Below are 19327 nucleotides of genomic sequence, written 5' to 3'. Positions count from 1 at the left end.
CAAACCCAGATTCGTCTGTCAGACTGCCAGATGGTGAAGCGTGATTGATCACTCCAGAGACCACGTTTCCACTGCTTCTGAGTCCAACGTCGGAGGGAGCGTTACACTACTCCAGCCGACACATGTCGTTGCGCATGGTGATCTTAGGCTTGTGTGCAGCTGCTCGGCCATGGAAACCCATTTCATGAAGCTCCCAATGAACAGTTGTTGTGCTGACATTGCTTTCAGAGGCAGTTTGGAACACGGTAGTGAGTGTTGCAACTGAGATGATTTTTACATGCTTCAGTACTCAGCAGTCCTGTTCTGTGAGCTTGTATGGCCTACCACTTTGTGACTGAGCCATTGTTGCTCCTAGATGTTTCCACTTCACAATAACAGCACTTACAGTTGACCGGGGAAGTTCTAGCTGAGATTGCATGACTGTGTGATCGATTTCATACACCTGTCAGTCAGCAAGTGTGGCTGAAATAGCCAAATCTACCAATTTGAAGGGGGTCCACATACTTTTGGCCACTACTCAGCCATTGTTGCACTTTGCACTTACTCACTTAAATGTGTCATGAATAAACAAACGCTGCCTTTCATGACCTCTTAATGGGACTTGGACTCAAGCTCACAGTCATTTCTGGTGTGGCCCTTTTAGTGACCACACTAACTACAAAAATGGACACTTTAGCTCACATCACTAATACACTGCAGTTGGCATGTGATATGACAACAGGTGACACCAATCAAGCCATTAGGCAGGCAGCACAGCCCAAGGGATAACATTGTGATGCCATCATGCGTTTTATGAATGCAGAAAGTAAGTTATAGACTGTTGACCAAAGATAGTTGTTACATTGGAGGATTAACCAGGAATGGAGTTCCATCACAATGCAATGTCCAAAATCCACATTTTACACCTGCATAACCACATTCAGAACATTAAATACTTCCGTAATAAAAATTTAAGGGACAAATAACCAACACATTTTAGTTCATTTAGTTTATTTTGGTAATCAGGGTGTTAAAAAGTCTAATTCAGCTCATGTATTCACATCTTATTCTGGGAATGGAGCCCAGAGCAAATGGAATATTTATACCCTGACAATTGGAAATTAAAACACTGCAAGTAGTCATGCTACCAGTGTGAGTTGGCGCTAAGAATAGAGCAAGCATAAAATCCTTCAAATAGCCACTGACGTGAAAACATGCCTGAAAGGAACAATATCAAGACCTATTGTAGGAGTATATGTGAATAAACATATTCAGACTTCAACAGAATAAACAGAAGAATAGAGAATAAAATGTAGTATGATGGTCCTCCTACAAAACATTTTCAAACATCTTTAACAGTGAATTCATGAGAGAAACTGGCCTTGCCCAGGACTGCCTGTCATGCACTGTCCCTGGCCTGTGCATGTTTGAATATTGCCGTTGCAATTCAACTGAACAACTTAACTGTCCTTGAGAAAGAATGTCATTTTTACTTCCTTTCCCATCTCGGTAAGATTTCTGTCAGCAATTTAGAGCACTGCACTTTATTTGTAAAATATTTGTAATCTCTAAAAACAAATTGCCTGGAATTTTTATTTAGGAGATTCAGATATTTTCCAACCTAATCTTTACCAGCAAAGTATTACAGTAAGCTGCTGTTGTGTATGTATTATCCCATGTCAAGCCACATACACTCAAAGTTTTAATTACCTCTCTAAAAAAATATTACATGACCCATTTTCTACTCAAGGATATGTATGTGGGCATGTGATTTTGCTGTTAAGAGGATTCAAGGCATGCAGAATGATCAAAGTAATATGTTTGTAATATTAGTATTTCCCAAAACAAGTGTTATTTCTAAGTGTGCATGTTACCTCTTAGTTTTTAAGCACTGGCAAGAATACATTTCTAAATCTGACAATTATAAGGAGACAAACTTTTTGGGGCATCTATTTGTGTGCATCAGTATTAAATGTTGTCTTGAGAACTCCTGACTATTGTGGATGTGTTCCTCAGTCTCATACAGCAAATGAGTTAGCCTTATAGATAACGTAAACTTGCTATCTTTGAGAAGAACTTTGAGTGACATACCTAATCAAATACATTTGGTCACCATACAATTTCACCTTTTAGTTTCTGGGTCAATAATAGTCCACAAATGTAATGATGAATTTCATTTTACCTCCATCACAAGTTCACAACATGCACTTCCAAAGGCAGAGAGGGCTTTTTGTTTTCTAAAGCAACCAGCACTGCCTCCAAATTGCCTCCCATGAAACTTTAATGACTGTCTGTGACTGAGCCCTGAATAATTGAACAAGGGAAAGACCTGTCCTGGATGATTCCCACTGTAACACATTATGGAAATATACAAATAATACTATTAGATGAAACAAGCCACCTTAGCAATTAGGTGGGCTGCCGGGAGAGGTTCAAACTTTGACACTTTTGCTTACTTTAATTGCAATGAGGGCTACTCTGACAACTTGTGCTTGAGGAATGTCTGGTTCAGTATTGAGACTGTAATTCCCTTTTAAGAAGGTCTCCCTTTATTCTTGAACTTCTTCACAAGGACTTTGTTCTTTTTCTGACCAATTGTGTTCCGTCTTCTTCTTGTATTGCCTACATAAGAAAAAACCTGTAGAAAACTGGCAAACCTATTTACCATCAATATTGTGATATCCTTGGAACAAAAGTATCAAAAGATACCACATCTTGATAATACTATTAATGAGTTAGGTGTACAAGAGAAGCTTGGGAAAAGTGCATTTTGTTTATAATCTGAGTGCAGACTTCAGCTCTTCCATTTCCAGATTTGAGAGTTACTGTATGTTGATATTTGTGAAATAATGAAAACCACTACTCCTCTCCGGCTAGAGGTTTTGGTAAATAAAGTATTTCAGCCTCGATGGCATCACAATGTTTAATGAAAATAACTTTTGGAGCACATGTGTACTGAATAATCTTGCCTGAACCTGTTAACTCTCAAAGGTAATGCAGAGACTTCAGCTCAGAAGTCTACCAGTCTTGTGGCACTTTCAAACCCAATCGGTCGTGTCTTTTTAGCTGGTGCAGTCATTAGGTTACAGAAAACTACTGCATGATAAGTATGCAGGGCTCAGTCACTGGAATGTCTTGGAGAACAAATTAAGTAATGCATTCCGTGTATCTTAAGATCTGTCTTTTTTACTTTGCCAGGCAGTCAGAAAACATCACTTAATTCCCTTCCATTTGGGAACCTGTGATCAAATTACCTTTGATGATGTGCTACAGAACTCTAAAGGTTATTTACCACGGTGCCAGTTCTCCTTCTGAAGGCTCAGTACCCTTCTTACAGTAATCCCAACAGAGAGAACAGGAAGAATGTGGTTACTGCACCCACTTAAATGAAATGTGAAGCAATGCAGAGGAAACGACCAAGAGAATGTAGCCGTGGGGCAGCTACTGAGACCCAAGTCTAAGTGGTCAGGCCTCCTGTTTACCTGCACAACATACAGGCAAATACAGTTATTTAGAATAATTCTGAGTTTAATTCTGCCATATAGCTTAATTACCCAATTGTTCCATCTTCAAAAATGTAATTTAACTCCAATGAGGAGCCATGAATGTACAATATCCTCAAAAACTGCAATCTACGGTTAAAAATGTAAAAGCATTAGTCTGAAAATTAGTAATGGAAGAAACTGAACATCAAGACCACTTTGCATAGACACCAAGTTTAAAATCCTCCATCGTTGTCAAAATAAAACATTCTCAAACAAAATGGTGTAAGCATGCCATCTGCTGTCAGAACATCTGAAAGTGCTATTACAGAGAGAGCAGGTAAAGATGAGTCTTATATTTTAAAATAAAGAGCAGTTTATTTTAAAATATAAGGCTATCGAAAACAAACACTTTGAATATTGAAAAATAGATAAACAATGAATGATTAGTGCAATTTAGGTAAATCATTTACTGCTGTTTGCATAGATCAGCTTGCTTTGGTGACAGGCCACCATTCCTCCTTTTTAATCCACAGTTGCATCTGAAAAGAGTAAAAATAGAAGACCAAATGAGCCAAAACAAAACCAAAGCAAACAAAACACCATGCAAAACCAAAGCAAGCCTTGAAATGGCAGTGTTTCCTCTATGTTCATTTTTGTCACCGCCACCAAATATTGTTTGTAATATATGCCAAAACCACATGCTTAGACATAAGTGGTATCCATGAGTTTACGGATTCCATGAACTGGGTAAGTAGAAAAAGTGTTTAATTGCCAAAATCTCGCACTGTCCCTTTAAGATCAGCGTGACAAGTTATAACCAAGTACCAGTCAAAAGTTGACACCTACTCATTCAAGGGTTTTTCTTTAATTTTACTATTTCCTACATTGTAGAATAATAGTGAAGACATCAAAACTATGAAATAACACATATGGAAACATGTAGTTACCAAAATAAAAGTGTTATATCAAAATACATTTTATATTCTTCAAATTAGCCACCCTTTGCCAAGAGTGTGCAAAGCTGTCATCAAGGCATTCCCTCAACCAACTTCATGAGGTAGTCACCTGGAATGCATTTAAATTAACAGGTGTGCCTTGTTAAAAGTTAATTTGTGGAATTTCTTTCCTTCTTAAAGTGTTTGAGCCAATCAGTTGTGTTGTGACAAGGTAGGTGTGGTATACAGTAGACAGCCCTATTTGGTAAAAGTCCATATTATGGCAAGAATAGCTCAAATAATTAAAGAGAAATGACAGTCCATCATTAACTTAAGACATGAAGGTCAGTCAATCTGGAAAATTTCAAGAATTTTGAAAGATTCTTCAAGTGCAGTCGCAAAAACCATCAAGTGCTATGATGAAACTGGCTCAAGAGGACCACCACAGGAAAGGAAGACCCAGAGTTACCTCTGCTGCAAAGAGAATAAGTTCACTAGAGAGTTACTAGACTCAGAAATTGCAGCCCAAATACATGCTTCAGAGTTCCTGTAACACACATCAACAACTGTTCAGGAGACTGCGTGAATCAGGCCATCATTGTCGAATTGTTGCAAAGAAATCACTACTAAAGGACACCAATAATAAGAAGAGACTTGCTTGGGCCAAGAAACACAATGGACATTAGACCGGTGGAAATCTGTCCTTTGGTGTGATGAGTCCAAATGTGAGATTTTTGGCCCCAACCGCCATGTCTTTGAGACGCAGAGTAGGTGAACGGATGATCTCTGCATTAGAGGTCCACCGATTAATTGGAATGGTTTTCATAACAATCCGGAAATCGGTATTTTTGGGCGCAGATTTTTTTATACCTTTATTTAACTAGGCAAGTCATGTCAGAACACATTCTTATTTTCAATGACGGTCTAGGAACGGTGGGTTAACGGTGGGTTAACTGCCTTGTTCAGGGGCAGAACGACAGATGTTCACCTTGTGAGCTCGGGGGATATAATCTTGCAACAGTTAACAATGCTCTAATCACCTGCCTCTCATTGCACTCCACGAGGAGCCTGCCTATTACGCGAATGCAGTAGAAGCCAAGTTAAATTGCTAGCTAGCATTAAACTTGTCTTATAAAAAACAATCAATCATAATCACTAGTTGTAACTACACATGGTTGATGATATTACTCGTTTGTCTAGCGTGTCCTGCGTTGCATATAATCGATGCAACGCTGGGGGATGATTTAACAAAAGCGCATTTGCGGAAAAAAAGCACAATTGTTGGATGACTGTACCTAACCATAAACACCAATGCCTTTCTTAAAATCAATACACAGAAGTATATATTTTTAAACCTGCATATTTAGCTAAAAGAAATCCAGTTTAGCAGGCAATATTAACCAGGTGAAATTGTAATTTCTCTTGCGTACATTGCACGCAGAGTCAGGGTATATGCAACCGTTTGGGCAGCCTGGCTCATTGCGAACTAATTTGCCAGAATTTTACGCAATTATGACATAACATTGAAGGTTGTGCAATGTAACAACAATATTTACACTTAGAGATGCCACCCGTTAGATAAAATACCTAACGGTTCCGTATTTCACTGAAATAAACGTTTTCTTTTCGAAATGATAGTTTCTGGATTCGACCATATTAATGACTCGTATTTATGTGTTTTATTATGTTATAATTAAGTCTATGATTTGATAGAGCAGTCTGACTGAGCGATGGTAGGCAGCAGCAGGCTCGTAAGCATTCATTCAAACAGTACTTTCGTGCGTTGCCAGCAGCTCTTCGCAAGCACAGCGCTGTTTATGACTTCAAGCCTATCAGCCTAATGGCTGGTGTAACCAATGTGATATGGCTAGCTAGTTAGCTGGGTGTGCGCTAATAGCATTTCAAACGTCACTCACTCTGAAACTAGAGGATTTTGTTTAGCGATGGGTAACGCTGCTTCGAGTGTGGCGGCAAGGAGAGGGACGGAAGCTATACTGTTACACTGGCAATACTATAGTGCCTATAAGAACATCCAATAGTCAAAGGTACAGTGCCTTGCGAAAGTATTCGGCCCCCTTGAACTTTGCGACCTTTTGCCACATTTCAGGCTTCAAACATAAAGATATAAAACTGGACTCAACAATCACTAGAACTCAATGCAATTGAGATGGTTTGGGATGAGTTGGATCGCAGAGTGAAGGAAAAGCAGCCAACAAGTTCTCAGCACATGTGGGAACTCCTTCAAGACAGTTGGAAAAGCATTCCAAGTGAAGCTGGTTGAGAGAATGCCAAGAGTGTGCAAAGCGGTCATCAGGGCAAAGGGTGGCTACTTTGAGGATTCTGAAATATATATAGTAAAAAATAAAAAATTATGGGTTACTTCATTATTCCATGTGTTATTTGATAGTTGATGTCTTCACTATTATTCTACAATGTAGAAAATAGTACAAATAAAGAAAAACCCTTTAAATCAGTATGTGTCCAAACGTTTGACTGGTACTGTATATTTGAAGCACACAGAGCGAGCCACGAGCGCATAGCCACCAATTGCTCCTCATCTCCCTACAGTGCAGTGGCACGCATCATTAAATTTTTATGCATTTTGGAGCAAACTATCTTCCTTTAAAGTCACCAGAAGTAACCTTCTCAATCGTTCCAAATATCCCAGGGGGCTTGATCCCAGACCAGTGCAGTGGAGGCCCACCCCCGATACCTTTGCTTAGCAAAAATTCCAGAGGAAACACTGGGTATAGGTTACAATTCCAAAGATGGAGGAAGTGTTAGAGAGAAATCAGTGATTAAGTGTTATCCACCTTTTGTTTCCAACCCCTATGATACAGTATCTTACACAATTAAACCAGTACGTGACAAGTGACATTAACTGCCAGAAGAGAAGGTTTTTGTGCTCCAATTAATAATAACACCATTTTATCACAAACACAGGGGATAACATTACACCAATTACCCACTTCTGCACTTCCAGCAGCCTCCATATGTGATGTTATGGGAATACACACCACTTCTGGTAAAATGTCATTTCATTAAGGCCAAATGCTGTTTGGTGACCGGATACATACAAACTTTAAATATAAGGTAAACTCAGGTAAATTTGACTGTAATTACCTTGAACGGTTCCAAGGTTGGAGTTATCAAAAAACTCCTCAGAAGTCATGGGAAGGCGTCGTTTTGTATGAGTACATGCAGATGGAGGTGTTTCAACCACGTCCCTCCTCTCCTTCAGCTTAACTGCTCTAGCCTTCCACTTGGAAATATCTCCTTGCTGAGTGGAAACACTGCTGTGAAAACAGAGAGAAATGGCAGAATGTCAGTGATACGATATCTCAAGAAACATTACAGTAATCTTAGATTCATCTTTACCTCACCAATTCAGAAATGATTTTTTTGTAGCCGTTTCACTTCCTCAAGTTTGTTCTTTTCAAGGAGAATGTTGCTTTGGACAGTACGTCCTCTGGTGGTTGTCAGTCTGGCATGCAGATCCTCTCCCCCCATGACAGCAAGAACAAACATCTCAATTAGGGCTCATAACTATTCACCTGTTGTTTTGTGGTCATTTCAAATTCTATTCTTAATATTGTCTGGGGCAGACTTACATAACTGTTCTCCCTCCTGCTGTGATCTTCTCAGAGTCTCCTTCAGCGTCCTCAGAGCGTCCTCCTTGTGGTTCAGGAGCGTGGTCATCCTCAGTAACCTTGGGAAAACAAATGCAGAATCTCATAAACGTGCATCTTCTCCAATGATGACCCATGGAGAGATACTTTAACAAGCCCTGCTCAAATTTAGTAGTGGTACAAACCTGATGTAATCAAAGGAAGTATACACATTTAAAACGACATTGAAGCTCATGATTAAAACAAATTAAGCCTTACTCTTCTTGGTGTTTAGAGGACAATTACAGTCATCTCCATCTTCACAACTTTAGCATTCAGCTTTTCAAGCTCAAGAGCACTAGGTGATTCTCTTCTCTTGGCCAGAACCTACAAACGAGAAAAAAAAAAGAAAAAAAACACAGTATTGTACACATCCCTCACAAAATACAAAAATGCCTAGGGGTGAAATTCCACTTTGTTCCAACCCTTACGTCAGTCTCTCTTTGAGGATTTGGATAGAGTCCTCCCTATCCTTGACTTGTGCACAAGCATCCTGAAGCTCAGTTCGTAGGAGCTGGGTGGCTTGTTTGTGGTTTGAGACCCTATTAGCAGCTTTAATCTGGTGCTCAACTCTCATTTGCATTTCCTGCAAACACAAAATATACATTGTAAACTAGTTATGGGTTCAGATAGAAGAACAATGGAAGTTATCCATGAGATTAAAAACAGGTTAAAACGGTACCTTGATTTCTCCCTCCAAATGCTGACATTGAATGGCAAGATGCTGGTTGTACCTCAGCTGGTCAGCTTCAGTCTTGACTGGGACATTCTCCAGTATCTGCAGTAGAGTAAAGGTCTTACTCCGCTCTTCTTTCAGCTGACTGTCAGCCTGTGCTCGGACCACACCTAGCTCTTTCAGCAGACCACAGTGCTCATCTCACAATCCCTGAAAGGCAAGAGGAAAACACTGACACACAAATCATGATCGAACCCTGCGAAGCAATTGACATTCTGTATGTGCTAACTAAGACTGGAGATGATTGGTGGGGTTAACTACCTGGAGAGCCCATGTGTTGGCCTGTGCCACGGCAGAGCGCCGGGCCAGCTCTGCCGTGGGAAGCTCTCCACAGCTGACGAGCCAGGAAGCTCTCCACAGCTGACAAGCCAGGTGAGTGGACCATGCATAGAGCACTCAGCCTCCTCATTGCTCCTCTCTCACGCCCTCAGTTCCTCTGACACCACTGCTGGGTGAGTGGACAGGCACTCCTTAAGCTTATCCAAAACATTATTATTCTGATAACCAATGAACACAATTAGTTTCACAACATACAGTATATGTATTTTCTGTCATTTCATTTTAAAGACAAACCGGTGCAGTAATGTGAGGCCTACCCACCTGGAGGTAATCGCCACTCTTGTCCAGCAGCTCTGACAGTCTGGTCCCAGACTCCAAGGAATTCGTTCTCAGCCACCTTGACTGAGTGACTGGGTGCCTGGGCTCTACAGATGAGCAGGTGCTGCAGTCTCTTCTCCTCAAATACAGCCAAGTCATTCAGGACCAGGGCTTCAAAGTGTGTTTTGTAATCCTTGGCATACAGCAGCACCTAAAATGTTTTGACTCAATTTAGCAAACAGTTTATTATTGCAGTTCAAAATTAAATAGAAATGATTATGAACGTGTGACTATTCGTACCTTCGTATCCCAAGCCACATTAGTTATCTGGACTGTAGCTCTATTGGCATTGTTACAGATGTTTTTGGTGGACTTCAGAAGAAGGAACAACAGTTTCAGTATCATGACTTCGTCAATTTGTGTGACATCGACCAGGGGCCCATGGCCAGGCTTTGAAGCACCATTGATAACAAGCTGGAGCCTCACGAAGGACGCCTGCAAAGGGATACAATTATTGGTATTATGATGTCATCGAATGATGCATTTGTATAGATTTTGAAACAGAAAATCCAGTGCTAGCCCACCTGGAGCTGCTGAGTGGAAGCCTCCAGTCTGGAGCAAATTCCCTCTGCTTCGCTAGTGGTAAAACACTTCGCACTCCATGTTATTGAACTGCTCTGTCAATATGGAGATGGTGGCATTTGCATCACTAAGCATCAGGAATGGGGGCAAAAGTTAATTAGAAAAATGCCACAGCAATTTCAGACACACCAGAAGGAAATAGACTGTCCTTCTTTGAAGCCCTGCAATTCTTTTTTCAACTGCTTCATCGGAGGGCAATGCAAAGGAACCATTTAATGCCATTTTAGCCAAAACCACCTGTACCAAAACATTCTGATCTTGGTTCTCTCACATTATGACTGCTTCTCTGAGTTCAGAACAGTCACAGACTCTCACCATGTCCATACTGTCCTGAAGGTTGCTCTTTACCTGGCTCCTATCATCTTTCACCATCTTCAACTGCTCTTCAAGAAGCTGGACCTGCAAAACAACATTCAAGGAATTAAAATATATTTCCCCAAATGACCTAACACCACCAACTTTGTACTGGTATATGGTTTAACTACGACTTACTTGTTGTTTAAGTAGGGCCTCTTGTTCTCTCTCAGCCTGCTGTTCTGTGTTCAGATGTTGCTGCTGTTCTAATGTCCTCTGGACCTGTATGACCTGGGGACACATTTCACTTTAGACCACCTCAAAATAATAATTCATATATAAAAATGTATATTTTAAAACTAACAAAGGCTTCACCATGTCCATATTTTCCAGAAGATCTCTCTGAAGCTGGGCTCTCATCTTTCATGTGTGCGTGTTCCTCCTCTAGCTACTGTATCTGAACAAGGTGAAACAACATACAATGATCGAAACTGTCAACAAGAAACTAGGAGACACCATCACCTGGATGAGTTGAAGCTATTACTGACTTGTTGCTGAACTTGAGTTGTTTGTTGTTCTGTCTCAGCCTGCTGCTCAGAGTTGAGATGTTGCTGCTGTTTCAGCTCCTCCTGGACTTTGATGGACTGGTTCAAAGACTTCAAATTATATTAATGGACAAAATAAATCATAATAATGGTTTCTGAACAATGTGATTAGAGAATGTTTAACTTCAACTCACCATCTCCACATTCTCCTCCAGTTCTCGCTTGAGCTGGTTCCTCTCCTCTCTTGACTCCACCCAGAATCTCCTGGAGCTGGTCTCTCTCTTCAGTCAGTGATGTTACAGTGGAGAGCAGCTTCTCCAACAAATCTGCATGATTCTGAGGGCAGTCTGTCTTCTCAGACAGGAGACGCTCGCTCTCAGCTCGCACCGACTCAAGCTCCTCATTCAGCTGCTTCATCTGAACAGTGCGGTTAGCATTTATATTAGAATCTATATCTCAATTGATGTGACAAATCAAATTGTATTAGTCACATGCGCCGAAAACAGGTGTAGAAGTTAGTGAAATTCTTACTTACGAGCCCCTAACCAACAATGCAGTGTTGGTTAAACCCCCCCAGATAAGAATATGAAATTAAAGTAACACCTGTAATTAAAGAGCAGCAGTAAAATAACAATAATTAGATTTATTGGAGGTACTAGTCCCACTGTCCATCACTGACTGAAGAGAGAGACCAGCTCCAGGAGATTCTGTGTAGTCAATGAAGAGGAACCAGCCTTTTGTCCAAACTGGGAAAGGGAATGTGGAGATGGTGAGTTGAGATTGCATTATCTCTGGATCACATTGTTCAGAAACCATTATTATGGGTTTATTTTGTCCATTAATATAATTTGAAGTCCATGAACCAGTCCATCAAAGTCCAGGCTAGGAGCTGAAACAGCAGCAACATCTCAACTTGAGCAGCAGGCTGAGACTTGAACACAAACACTATGTGGTCAGCAAAAGTCATTTTAGTATTACAGACTCATCAGTGATGGGTTGAAAATGTCAGTGAAGACACTTGCCAGATGGTTAACGCATGTTTGTACTACACGTTCTGGTAATCCATCTGGCCCCGCGGCCTTGTGAAAGTTGACTTGTTTAAAGGTCTTACTCACATCGTCTGCGGAGAGCGTGATCACAGTCTTCCGGAACAGCTGGTGCTCTCATGCATGTTTCAGTGTTACTTGCCTCGAAGCTAGCGTTGAAGTAGTTTAGCTCGTCTGGTACGCTCGTGCCACTGGCAGCTCTCGGCTGTTCTTCCCTTTTGTCGGATGCCCTCATCCTACTCCTTCTCTGTTCCTTGGGTGATGTAGAGGTTAACCCAGGCGCTCTCATTTGTTGACTTCTGTAACCATAAAAGCCTTGGTTTCATGCATGTTAACATCAGAAACCTCCTCCCTAAGTTTGTTTTACTCACTGCAGTGTATCAGTATATCATTTGCGTCGGGCTCATCAGACTCGTTAAAGGAAAAAAAGGATTCTGCCAGTCCATGGTGAGTAATCGCAGTCCTGATGTCCAGAAGTTATTTTCGGTCATAAGAGACAGTAGCGGCAACATCATGTACAAAATAAGTTTAAAAAATAAGTTAAGCACAAATAAATGAAAAAACACAATCGGTTGGAGACACAAAACGTCAGCCTTCTTCTCCAGCGCCATTGTTGTTGTCAATTAAATTCATTAAGTAAAAGCACATTTTACCTGACTTTGCAGTTCAACTAGATGTAACAGATGTGCAGTATCCATGTTTAATATTTTCCTCTTAATGGTGAATCTTTTTAAGGCCACCCTCAACTCCTCCTGGTTTTCAATCATCTGCAAAATGATGAAAGGTACATTAGTAGAATTTAAAAAGGCTTCTTTTGATTGCAATTATCAATGCATGAATTTTCTAAATATTGTATTTAAAATCGATGAAATCACTCACCATCTCCACATTCTCCACCAGGCCCCTCTTGATCTGGTTTCTCTCCTCTGTGACTCCCCCCAGCATCTCCTGGAGCTGGTCTCTCTCTTCAGTCAGTGAGGTCACAGTGGAGAGCAGCTTCTCCAACTAATTTGTATGATTCTGAGGGCTATCGGTCTCTCAGACAGGAGATGCTCTCTCTCAGCTTGCAATGATTCAACCTCCTCTCTCAGCTGCTTAGCTTTTATCAGGGGGGAAACCAGTGAAATGTTTCATCAATATGCATGTGATCTGAAGAGGCTACAGTGTCAAAAAGTAAGGAAGAGTAGGCTATTAAATAACCTGCAGTTGTAGAATAGACTCCTTCTGTAAACTTTGGCTCTCAAGGTCAGAGTTCAGTTGGCTCTGTTGTCAGAGCTCCTCCATTCCATCCAAGGGAAGTCCCTGGGTTTCTTCAGCCTAGAATAAAAAATAATGTGTTACACTTGTAGCAGTAGAAGCATTATGGTGCTCACAGTGAACACTTCAAAGTCACTGAGGGTTGTTGAACTAGAAAACATTTGGCCACGGCCTCACCATCTCCATATTGTCCTGCAGGTCACCCTTCAACTGACACCTCTCCTCTGTCACGGTTTCCTGTTCCTCTCCTAGCTGCTGTATCTGAACAAAACAAAAAATAAGAAATGTATCCAGTATTTAAACAATGTTCTAATGTAACCTGAATGTAAAAGGGTTGACAGATACTTGTTGCTGAAGTTGAGCTTCTTGATGTTCCCTCTCAGTCTGCTGTTCTGAGTTCAGATGTCGTTGCTGTTTCAGTTCTGCCTGGATATGGATCATCTGAGGGGGAAAAGTATATTCCTTTTACATCCCCATTTACAGCTTGATGCTCCAATCTATTTCTTAAACAAAATGGCCTTCCTAAGGGTACAACTCACCATTTCTACATTCTCCTCCAAGTCTCTCTTGAGCTGGTTCCTCTCCTCTCTGACTTCCCCCAATATCTCCTGGAGCTGGTCTTTCTCTTCAGTTAGTGCGGTCACAGTAGAGAGCACCAACTCCTCTGCATGATTCTGAGGGCTGTCTGTTTTCTCAGACAGAAGACGCTCTCACTCAGCTCACACAGACTCAAGCTCCTGAGTGAGGCTGCTTCTCCTATGAGGAGAAAAAATATATGATCTAATTGTATTATTACTAAACAATTGAAGAAAAATCAAAACCGTCAAAGAAATGAACCTGCTGTTCTAGGAGAGACTCCTATAAACTTTGGTTATCGAGGTCAGAGTTCAGTTGTCTCTGTTGTCGGAGCTTTTCTTGGATGGAACAGAGACGCCCACGAGTCTGCAGCCTAGAGAGGAGAATAATATCACAATATAACCAGTGCTTGACTTGGGCAGTAGCTCACCGGAGCTGAATACCGGCACCACCAATTTTCTACTATTTGAACTCTTGTTCTTCTAATAGAATATTAGGTCAAACGTATTGTGGCGCTCTTGCATTTAAATATAAACAGTACCAGCCCCCAAAACGTGTACCAGAACCTATTTCAGACCAAGTCAAGCACTGAATAAAACTGACACTGATGTTTTTGTTGAGTTAGCTACACCAAAGTGCAGCTGTTGGAAGACCAAAAACATTTTGCTGTAGGTCACTGTTCAACTGACTACTTTCCTCGTTCATGGTCTCCAATGCAGCATCTAGTTCCTGTATCTGAACAAATTGGAAATATCACAAGTGAAATCTTCAATTTAAAAAGGATCCCAGACAGTAACTTATGTATAAAAGACACTGGCACTGACTTGTTGGTGAAGTTGATCATCTTGTTGGCCACGTCTGCTGTTCTGAGTTCAGATGTTGCCGTTTTAGCTCTGCCTGGACGTGTATTATGTGAAAATGGCATATTCCTCTTACATCCCCGTTCACAGCTTGATGATCCAATTTTTCCTCAAACAAAATAACCTTCTTAAGGATACAACAGTTACTAATCACCATCCCCACATTATCCTCCGGGTCTCTCTTCAGCTGGTTCCTCTCCTCTCTGACTCCACCCAGTATCTCCTGGAGCGGGTCTCTCTCTTCAGTCAGGGAGGTCACAGTAGAGAGCACCAACTCCTCTGCATGATTCTGAGGACTGTCTGTCTTCTCAGACAGGAGATTGTGCAATCTGAGTGAGATAGACTCAAGCTCCTCACAGTTGCCTTATCTGAAGGACAAATTAACTCAATTAATTGCCTACTATAGAGAGACAGCTGAAGTTAGTTGTTTTGAGAGGCACTGCACCTGATCTTGGTGTTCTTGGGATAGATTGTCATTTTGGTCCTTGAATGATTCACCGTCAGCAAACTTCTCAATCAAGTCTTTCATGACTTCTTGCATTCCACACAATGTACACTGCTCAAAAAAATTAAGGGAACACTAAAATAACACATCCTAGATCTGAATGAATGTAATAATTCCTATTAAATACTTTTTTTCTTTACATAGTTGAATGTGCTGACAACAAAATCACACAAAAATGATCAATGAAAATCAATTTTATCAACCCATGGAGGTCTGGATTTGGAGTCACACTCAAAATTAAAGTGGAAAACCACACTACAGGTCTAGCATTGTCTTGCATTAGGGGAACCAAGGGCCAACCGCACCAGCATATGGTCTCACAAGGGGTCTGAGGATCTCATCTCGGTACCTAATGGCAGTCAGGCTACCTCTGGCGAGCACATGGAGGGCTGTGCGGCCCTGCAAGGAAATGCCACCCCACACCATGACTGACCCGCTGCCAAACCGGTCATGCTGGAGGATGTTGCAGGCAGCAGAACGTTCTCCACAGGGTCTCCAGACTCTGTTACATGTGCTCAGTGTGCACCTGCTTTCATCTGTGAAGAGCACAGGGCGCCAGTGGCGAATTTGCCAATCTTGGTGTTCTCTGGCAAATGCCAAACGACCTGCACGGTGTTGGGCTGTAAGCACAACCCCCACTTGTGGACGTCAGGCCCTCATACCACCCTCACAGACACATGCACATTTGTGGCCTGTTGGAGGTAATTTTGCAGGGCTCTGGCAGTGCTCCTCCTTGCACAAAGGCAGAAGTTGCGGTCCTGCTGCTGGGTTGTTGCACTCCTACGACCTCCTCCACATCTCCTGATGTACTAGCCTGTCTCCTGGTAGTGCCTCCATGCTCTGGACACTACGCTGACAGACACAGCAAACCTTCTTGCCACACTACCTGAGCCACTTGTGTGGGTTGTAGACTCAGTCTCATGCTACCACTAGAGTGAAAGCACCGCCAGCATTCAAAAGTGACCAAAACATCAGCCAGGAAGCATAGGAACTGAGAAGTGGTCTGTGGTTATCACCTGCAGAACCACTCCTTTATTGGAGGTGTCTTGCTAATTGCCTATAATTTCCACCTGTTGTCTATTCCATTTGCACAACAGCATGTGCAATGTATTGTCAATCAGTGTTGCTTCCTAAGTGGACAGTTTGATTTCACAGAAGTGTGATTGACTTGGAGTTACATTGTGTTGTTTAAGTGTTCCCTTTATTTTATTGAGCAGTGTATTTTCAATTGATGCTCGACGCTCTTCATTCTCCTTCAGCTAAATCAAAAATACATTGTTGGTGAACAGCCTTACAGACAATTCAACAACAAAAAACAAATTGAAGGTCATGTGATTTGACAAGGACAGACTTACTTTCAGGCTGGACTCTTCCACAGTAGTAAGAAGCTGACTGTTCTCCACAGAGGAGCACACCAAGTCCTTACGGAGAGTAAGGTGTTCAGTGATGTTGATTTACTGATGGGTTAGGTCGTTTTCCCTCAACTTTGCTTCACTCAGGTCATCTAGCAGTTTGACTTGCTGCTCCTGGGAGCTCTGGAAATGTTCTGAGTTGCTGAGCTTCCTCCTTAGCAGACACCCAGGCTCTCCCTCGCTATTTGGACTGCACACAACTCCTCATTGAGGACATATACCTGAACAGCCAGAGAAGAGGGGATTCATTAAAAGTAACTTCTCTTAAAAGACAAGTCTCTATTGCTTTACATTACAACAATGGGGTTACCTGCTTCATCAAACTGTCCACTTTATCTGGAAGATCCTGCAGTGGACTCAAATCCTTGATCTTAGCTTGTAGGGTTTTCTCATCTTCATGAGACTTCTCCAGCTCTTTCTTCAGGTCAGTAACTTTTTTTTCTCCAGTTCAATGCTGTCTATGAGATCTAAGCAAAAAGAGGAGACCGCATGATAGCAAATAAACAAGAGGTTGGGGAAGAGAGGAAATATTATACAAAAGACAACCAACACCAACTACATACTTTTCAGAGCTTTTCCATCCAGGAGAGTAGTAAGCTTGGTGTTCTCCTCAAAGGCTCCATCTGAAGGTCAACCTGCATCTTTTTGAAGCGTGATTGTTCTGTCTCCAACTGATAGCTAAGGCCATTCCCCTCAGCTTCCATCCATGTGACATGAAAGCAAGGCCAAAGCATAGAGTTAAAGCTAATGCAACACGATAATGGTCAATCCATTGAGCGCAGTTTGCATTTAAATACAGGCTGCAAACTGACACTGAGGTTGAAGACACATCCCTCTCTTTGAGTGAGATATTTTCACTGCGCAGGTGGGCCCACTCCTTCTTAGTGTCACAACTCAGTCCCTCAGCATTGTCCAGAGTGCGTCGCAGCTGCTTCATTTGTTGGACCAAGTTAATGTCACTCTGAAAGAGAAAAGTATGATGGCTATGTTACACCAGTGTGGTGAACACGTTTGAAACAAATCAATGACCTAAAATGAATGTACCGATCTTTCTAGTTCCTCTGCCCAGTCATCTTTCTTTTTCAGCTCCTCTGACATCGCCACCAGATTAGCCTAGGGATGGACCGTAATTGGCAAATCAATCAAAAGCCATGCAGCCCAGCACTCATTGACATACAATACATCTCGTTAGCCTCGCTTCTTGCTCCTGCCTAAACATTTTGTAGTCTCACCTCAAGCTCTTGAGATTAGCATCCAGATGCCTCCACAGCCTTCTTTAAGGACATTTCATTCAGTAGTTCTTTCTGTAGTTATACAAAAGGTTACAAGCACAAACCATCTTAATGACTTATAGTAAGTCCCTATGACATTCATGGACTTGCAATTGTCTTATGCCATACATAGTACATTCCAATTTGCTTAACTACTACATTGAAATAGATTGGTTATATAACTTTTGACAAATCTACGCAATCTTTGCAGCAGTCTGTATTACCTCATTCTCTTTTACTCTCCTCTTCCAGAAAATTGAACTCATCCATCTCTTTCTTCTCCTCCATCTCCTGAAGAAGTGCAGCCTTTTCTTCAAGTTTTTAGTCCATCCCATTAGAATGTTGAGCTCCTGCTTGAGATAATCACACTCAGCAGCAACCATTTCCTGTTGACAGACCACATGGGGAGTTGAGAATTCAATACAAAAATAACCGAAAAACAAATTTATAGCTAGATACCTTCTCAGACACCAATGTCTCAGAGTTTAATTGTCTCCTCAAATTCCCTTTTCATTTGTAAAGAATGACAGTTGGACCATTTTTGCATTTAGATTAAATGATTTCTGACATTCTGCATGATAAACCAGTGAGAAGAGATTGGTGATAGCCAACCAGCTCCTGTGAGTCAGTGGAAATCTAGCATCTTCTGCAGTTCAGCAACCCTCCTCTCAAAAGTTACCACCTTCACCATGGCCTCCTGCACATCAGCAGGCATTTGTGACTTTTCTTCTAGCCGCTTCTCTAGTTCAGCAACCCTGCTCTCAAACACCGCCCCTTTCTCCATGGCCTCCTGGTTCTGCTGAACTTCGTTTTCCAGCTGTGCATCAGTGGGCATGTGCAACTTCTCTAACTGCATCTCCAGTTCGGCAACCCTCCTCTCGAAAGTCTCCACTTTCTCCATGGCCTCCTGCTTCTGCCGAGCCTCATTTTACAGCTGGATCTCCAGACGGGACACCTTCTCAGACAATTTGTTCAACTCGTTTGGAGATAAAATGGAAAGGAGATTGAGGTTGTAACCTCTTAAATATCTTGGAATTTTAATTGATGACGGCCTCTCTTTTAAATTGCATATTCAACTTACAAAAAAATTGAAGCTGAAATTGAGATTTTATTTTAGGAATAAGGCCTGTTTTTCTTTTAAAGCCAGGAGGGGGCTAGTATCAGCTACATTTATGCCTTTACTAGACTATGGGGATATTTTATATATGAATGCTTCCGCTCAGTGTTTGAGATCAATTGACACCCTTTACCATGGCACTTTGAGATGTATTTTAAACTGCAAAACCCTTACGCACCACTGCACTTTGTATACCAGGGTTGGCTGGCCTTATCTCGTCACTCGTAGGCTCAGTCACTGATATACTTTTATTTACAAAGCCATTTTGGGTTTACTACCTTCTTATTTGGTCATTTTTATTGTTCAGAAATGTGGTGGGTACTCTCTTTGTTCGCTGGACTTTATCCTGCTAACTGTTCCAAGCGTCCGAACTGAATTTGGTAAAAGGGCTTTTATGTAGTA

The 19327-nt window shown here is 41.5% G+C and overlaps 3 long non-coding RNA genes across 3 annotated transcripts; all 3 read right to left on the bottom strand.

Moving 5' to 3' along the window:
• Window positions 1-1095: 1095 nt before the first annotated feature.
• LOC124033328 lies at window positions 1096-8389 on the bottom strand. The gene is made up of 4 exons (XR_006838366.1): window positions 8287-8389; window positions 7783-8108; window positions 7523-7695; window positions 1096-4003 (listed from the first exon to the last, which is right to left on the bottom strand). It is a non-coding gene; the product is annotated as an uncharacterized LOC124033328 (long non-coding RNA).
• Window positions 8390-8522: 133 nt separating this feature from the next.
• On the bottom strand, window positions 8523-9219 carry LOC124033443. Its single transcript, XR_006838387.1, has 3 exons — window positions 9065-9219; window positions 8750-8953; window positions 8523-8653 (listed from the first exon to the last, which is right to left on the bottom strand). It is a non-coding gene; the product is annotated as an uncharacterized LOC124033443 (long non-coding RNA).
• A 219-nt stretch (window positions 9220-9438) lies between these two features.
• On the bottom strand, window positions 9439-10083 carry LOC124033444. Its single transcript, XR_006838388.1, has 3 exons — window positions 9985-10083; window positions 9701-9895; window positions 9439-9611 (listed from the first exon to the last, which is right to left on the bottom strand). It is a non-coding gene; the product is annotated as an uncharacterized LOC124033444 (long non-coding RNA).
• Window positions 10084-19327: the final 9244 nt, after the last annotated feature.

Source organism: Oncorhynchus gorbuscha, linkage group LG04 (assembly GCF_021184085.1).
Source record: "Oncorhynchus gorbuscha isolate QuinsamMale2020 ecotype Even-year linkage group LG04, OgorEven_v1.0, whole genome shotgun sequence".
Classification (NCBI taxonomy): Eukaryota; Metazoa; Chordata; class Actinopteri; order Salmoniformes; family Salmonidae; genus Oncorhynchus; species Oncorhynchus gorbuscha.
This window is presented reverse-complemented; position numbering and strand designations above follow the sequence as displayed.